Source organism: Haliotis rufescens, unplaced genomic scaffold (genome assembly GCF_023055435.1).
Source record: "Haliotis rufescens isolate VD_foot unplaced genomic scaffold, xgHalRufe1.0.p SCAF_23, whole genome shotgun sequence".
NCBI lineage: Eukaryota > Metazoa > Mollusca > Gastropoda > Lepetellida > Haliotidae > Haliotis > Haliotis rufescens.
The window spans coordinates 5,102,532-5,109,597 of record NW_025963924.1 but is presented as its reverse complement, the minus strand read 5'-3'; positions in this window follow the sequence as shown (position 1 = coordinate 5,109,597).

The window sequence follows — 7,066 nt, the reverse complement described above, 5'->3', positions numbered from 1 at the left end:
GTGGTTCTATAAAAGATTGAACGTGCAGTTACAAAAGTAAAAAATGCGATCTGATTTGTCTTACTTACTATACATGATGTGAGTTACCATGAGTAAATATTTAATGTAGCAAACTGAATCCCAGTGCATAACAGTTGATAACAGAAATGTTAGGTAAGTTTTACTCACGATGTATTTTCATATGAGCTGCAACATAACTCTTGATGGCCGTTCCTCCGCTCATACCAGTCTGTGATACTGAAACATTACAGGGTGGAATATAGTTTTATCATCATCATCATCATCATCATCATCATCATCATCATCATACGGAATAAAAAAATAATAACAGAGGAGCGTTGGGAGGCCTAAAAAGGTTCATCATCATCATCATCATCATCATCATCATTATATGGAGGGGCGGTCGGGTAGCCTAGTCGTTAAAGCGTTCGCTCGTCACGCCGAAGACCCGGGTTCGATTCCCGACATGGGTACAATGTGTGAAGCCCATTTCTGGTGTCCCCCGCTGTGATATTGCTGGAATATTGCTTAAAGCGGTGTAAAACCATACTCACTCACTCACTCATTATACGGAATAAAAAAAAACCAGAAGAGAGTTGGTAGGCCTAAAAAGGCTCATCGCCAGCTCAGGTACCCCTGTCCGATCCACACTCGGACAGCGAACGTGACTTCTCCCTGGAAGCGCTGCCTAATCGAACCCAACAAAAAACATTCCTGAGGACATGGCAACTCCCCAAAGCTGCAGCCTTCTGCACTGTCCCGATTGTCAGAAGGGCTCTATTCTCAATGGAAATCCCTGGTTCTCTCCTGATCTTCACAGGAGAGACCAAACCTAAGACAACGAGAACAATTGGAATTAGTAGTAGTAATAGAAGTAGTAGTAGTAGTAGTACAGCATACACAATTGCACATTACATAGGAGCATTTCTGACCTATATACACTTGACAAATTACATTTGTTATTGAAATATCTGGATCTGTAATAATTACAGTGGGAAAACCCTGAAGTTGATGTGGTGAGGTCAGGATAAGCCCCGTCTCCTTCCAATCCTGGCTGTCTGGCATTGTCCTGATATATCCGTTCTCGCTCCATTCTTACAGAGAATATCTGAAAAAAACCATTGGCAGTTAATAATCATCTTTTATAAATATGATATGGCGATTACCGATATATAATTAGAATTTACCCACGAAATGAAGTCATTTTATAAGCCCCGGTTATATGCAATCACTTTGCCTCTGGGGGTAAAATACTCGTGAAGACCCGGGGTAGAATAGGTCTTCAGCAACCCATGCTTGCTGTAAAAGGCGACTATGCTTGTCGTAAGAGGCGACTAACGGGATCGGGTGGTCAGGCTCGCTGACTTGGTTGATACACGTCATCAATCCCAATTGCGTGGATTGATGCTCATGATTTTAATCACTGGATTGTCTGGTCTAGACTCGATTATTTACAGACCGCCGTCATATAGCTGAGTGCGTCGTTAAACAACCAACCAACCAACCAACCAACCTAGGACGACGTGATATGATCATGCTTTGTCGCACTGTGCAATGTACAGAGCTGCCTAAAGATCATACCGTTTACACACTAGGGCAACGACTGGTATGTTGACGTTATTTTTATCCGAACCAATCAGAAGGTAGTATTTTAAAGTAAGGTGAGATAAAGCTTGTTACACCCCCTGTGACACGACTGTCTCTAGTTGGCTCTAGAGTTCATATCATTGACAGGTCTTTCATTATACGTGAGATGAGATCATAAAGTAAATAACACTACCAGCAGGGCAGCTCGACCTGGTGTTATCAGATGCAGCACTGCACCTGACACAGTGCAAATAGTGGCGGTCAGACAAGTACAGTGTTAACCGACGAACACCAGTAATGTGTTCGTCTGATGAATGCACAACTTTGTACAAGGAGTAAAATCAACTTGTGCAGATAATATCAAGTATAATATGGTATAAATATACATACATTTAAATATGATAACAGGAACAAGTGGTGTCAAACAACGAGGACATGTTTATACGAACACACGACATGCAGTAATATTATGCACGTTAGTATGGTGAGGTGAGGTGAAGTGAGGTGAGGTGAGGTGAAATGGGTTTTAACGTCGCGTCCAAGATTATTGCACTTATATAGCGACGTGCATGTACGTGTGTGTGGCTGCTTGTACTAGTCCGGACTGATGCCGATTTATGTGCTAGCTCACTGAGATACCATGCCGCAGTTTAACATGAATACCCCACTCAGACACAGTATACTGACTCCGAGCCGACCAGTCCTTGTTTTAGCCCCTTAATGCCGAGCGCCAGACAGGGTAACAACAAGTACCATCTTTTAACGTCTTTTGGTATGACGCGGTCGGGGATCGAACCCCGGACCTTCCGCTCTCCAGGCGGACGCTCTACCACAAGACCACGGAGGCGGTCCCGTTAGTATGGAACATTGTTGTCGCATCGCCGCGTTGTCGCTCTTAAAAGACGAGCAAAGAATGTGAAAATTATCCAAAGCGCGACAAGGCGACAGACACTTTGACCAATTGTTGTATTGTCGCGCGTTGTTTTTTTTTTACACATTTGTTTGTTTTTGTCAGGGTGACAACGCGACAATGTATTCACGACTTGCTTTTCTATTTTAAAATTATGTAATGGAGAAACCATGACACCGAAGGAATGGTATGATTGTATAACCGGGTAGGCACAGAAAAGCCGAGGACACGTATCGTCCGAGGTTTTTCTGTGCCTACCCGGTTATACAATCATACCATTCCTGAGGTGGAATGGTTTGTCCAACTTATTTATATACCGCTATGCCTTGTTAATTATTTATTTCTATCTTTGTAAATGAAATGGGGGCCCGGGTGGCCCAGTCTAGACGTCTAAGGCGCCGCGATTCGCCGTGCAGAGTTGCGTCCCTTGTGTGGGTTCGAATCTCGGTTCGCCCCGATTATGTTTCTAGGTTTGTCAGCACCATACCTGTGCTCGTGGGTTTCACCGAAGTGGTAAACGTCTGAGACCTGCATCACTTCGGGCTTTCGGGCTTTCCTCCCACATTTACGTCGCGATGTAACTGGAATACTGTTAAAAGCGGCGTTAAACCCAACTCTCTCAATCACTATAAATATGATAGAATTTAATGAAACCCCCTTTTCCCTTGATCTAATGAACAAACAGGCGGTTGCGTTTTAGAATGATTCATACATGTCGTATCGCAGTCATAGATATTGGACATGCATCAACCAAGTCAGCGAGCCTAACCACCCGATCCCGTTAGTCGCCTTTTTACGGCAAGCATAGTCACCTTTTGGGTTGCTGAAGACTATTCTACCCCGGAATCTTCACGGGTATATGTGGAGACAGTAAAATGGAACCCCGTTTGTCAATATTCGTTAACTGATCATCTTTACCTTAATCAGTGTATTTGTTAAACGTAAGTGTGTGCAAATGTAGTTTTACTAAAGCAGGCGGGATAACCTATACACTGGTGTGAAGTTAGTGAATGAGTGAGTTTGATTTTACGCCGCTTTTAGCAATATTCCAGCAATATCACGGCGGGGCACACCAGAAATGGGCTTCACACGTTGTACCCTTGTCGAGAATCGAACCCGGGTCTTCGGTGTGACGAGCCAATGCTTTAACCACTAGGCTACCCGACCGCCCCTCTGGTGCGAAGTGCCAATGCCTGACATGTTGTAAAAACCAGACTGATTGATCATTTAGGCGGTAAACCAGTACTAGCCGTTCTCAACGTCTGTAAGGGGAATAAACTTCTGGGCAGTAGTGTACAGCTTGCTTATCAGCGTGGGGCAGTACATGACCCGCCACTAGGTGCACCATAGCTACCTCGAGAAACACACTACAGTTAGTATACAAACGACACATCTTAAGACGTAGGAAACTGTATACAAATAACTTGGTTATATGCTATCATGTAATCAGTACATAAGATGTTCATATTCATAGGACTTCACGCCTTAATTCCAGTGTTGACCTACTTGCTCTTGGAACATTTACACGAAGTTTCAAAATGGACGCTATCGATTGTATCCATTACAATTTGAACTTGATTCTTTATGGTGTGAGTTAGCCCTATTACACGAAGCTACTGAATCTCCTCGACTGATGTAATCAAATTCAACATGGAAATTAAATAGCAGTATACTCACCACTGTGTCAGGGAGATGTTTAGATATGTCTATGCCCTTCTGATCGGGTTTTGTAAAGTGTCGCCGCTATCTGTGCTTCTTCTGACGTAACTTTATTGAAGTACCCTGTCTCCGTGACCACTCGTTATTTTCCGACTGGTGACGGAGATAACGATTATTAAGGAAGAGAATTTATGGATGACAACTTCTATATTAATGTTGTTCTCCTCAAAATAAAGACGTTGACATCCATAATGTCTCTTCCTTATGTGCATCACTTGTAAATGCCTTCAAACACTTCATAAGGATTATTGTTGCCAAATGTCTTGAGTGTTCACATCACTGCACTGACTGTCGTTTAATATCGGTGGTGTAAGTGTTCGGCCTTTCGTGTGTCATGTATTGTGTTTATCAGTTCAAAGAGCATTTATGACAACCTTGTTGCCCTGATAAAGAAAACCTGTAAACGTGGAAATAGTTCTGTCTCAACTCACAAAGGTAAAGAACTTCACAATATATTCAAGTTATGGTAGCATATCAAGAATGATATAACATAAAAGAGACACTAGGCTCGCATCTCATGGCAGTCCTATCAAATTTTAAGTCAATAAATGAAAGCGATAAAACCCTTTCCTTATTCATAAGAAATCTCTGCTAAAAGCCTAGTCGGTTGTACGATTCCGATTATGTCATTAGCATTTATTACGAATCATTATCAAATAGTGATGACTCCAGGTGTTCGCGAACGTATCCTGCTCCACTGTTGGCACCCGTCACGAACGGCAAGTCAATTGTTCAGAATTCAAGTCATTTGGTTCAAGTAATTCAAAACTATATTTGTCTGTAAACGCAAAACGCTTAACGCAAATCACTAATTACAACGTCTAGTCAAAAGGCCTGTGTGAATTCACAAACATAATGAATTTCACAAAATATTTGATATGAACAATTCTGATATTAGTTTGTAAAATAATGATGTACATATATCAGACTGTTTCATAATCTAAATCGTTGGCATGTATAGTAAACTACGGTTATAACGAACTCAAAGGGACTATTATTTTTAGTTCGTTATAACCGTAATTCGTTATAAGCATATATACAGCATAATAACAGCAAATAGTCGGGACTAAAAAGTAAGTTCGTTATATCCGTCATTTCGTTATAAGTGTGTTCGTTATAACCGTAGGCTACTGTATAATGGCTACACCACATTACAGGCACACCAGTGACACCGTATGTCAGAAGGTTTCATAATCTAAATCCTTCTGGGCTGAGAAGAGCTTGAACAGTTGTGTCTTCCACCCTACTGGTGGTGGGGCGGTCGGGTAGCCTAGTGGTTAAAGCGTTCGCTCATCACGCCAAAAACCCGGGTTCGATTCCCGTACAATGTGTGAAGCCCATTTCTGGTGTCCCCCGCCATGATTATTGCTTGAATATTGCTAAAAGCGGCGTAAAACCAAACTCACTCACTCACTACTGGTGGTACAGCATTGACAAACACGGCGAAGGCACATGTGTTGTGTTTCTGTCTCGGGACAAACCCTGCTTGAGACAAAGGACCAAGTACACCGTGCACAACAGCCGAGTCGCCCATCTCTGTGGAGACAGTTGAGTTCCAGGCTCGCACACGAGCTTGCAGCTTGGGCCTCATCCATCATTAAATACCAATCCATTCCATACATGTACGATGTTTTGAACATACAGTGTGTTGAGTTGTTTGTTTCTGTCAGTTTGATATTGATTTGATGCTCCTGGACTAATCCCAGTGTCCGAAAACCTGAGTAATTTACAATTTAGGATCATCAAGGACACTGTTTCTCTGAAAGGTGAACCCAGCCCTTGCATCAACTCGAAATAAGAATAAATTTGCAGTGTCTTTGCAAGTGACAAATATCTTCCCTGCAGTATGACAACTGAACAATGGTTGACATCTCAACACCCAATTTTCATGCATCACTATTCAGTAGGATGACAGAGAAGAACACTTAAAGAAACTGAAGGAAGGGCTACAGAAAGTCAAATGTGAGATAGTGATACACAATGGCTATATTTGAAAGCGAATTAGTTAAATCCTCAGAGTTCGATGATGAACGTATGTTACACTTTGCAAGCGTGGAGGTGGAAGCTCAGAGTCAGGGAATTTGGTACTCTTTGGCATTAGAGAGGGTAACCACATCATGTAATGCTGATGTCTCAGACAGTCTAGACGACGACGTAAACAGATTCGGGAGAAATCAGAGAGAAAAAATTAAACTTTTTGAGAGAATATGAGTGAACACTAAGTCTGCTTGCATTGTCGAATAATGGTGGTGAAGATGTAAACATTAATTACAAAAGTAGGTATTCCATGCTAACAGAAGCTGAGACAAAGACATCCCGTTCCCTACTTGTTGTGCCAGACAGATTAGGAGTTCAATCATGAAATGACCCAACTGTTCCCATCACTTCCACGCTCTCATTCAGTAATCACCGTGAAGAATGACATGAAAATCTACAGAAGTTAAATGGATTCCAAGTAATGAACCAAAGGCCATACTAAGCATGCATCAAGCATGAACTGCTGAAGAAGGTGGCAGAAAGGTCGAAAGGCGACATGAAGCGCGCACGTCCACCTTACAGGCGATGGTACCAAAGTAAGCGCGTCACGTCCAGCTTAGAGGCGATGATACCAAAGCAAGCAGAGCGTCACGTCCAGCTTAGAGGCGATGATACCAAAGCAAGCAGCGCGTCACGTCCAGCTTACAGGCGTTGTTACCGAAGTAAGCAGCGGTCACGTCCAGCTTACGGGCGATGATACCAAAGCAAGCAGAGCGTCACGTCCAGCTTAGAGGCGATGATACCAAAGCAAGCAGCGCGTCACGTCCAGCTTACAGGCGATGGTACCAAAGTAAGCAGCGCGTCGCCCAAACA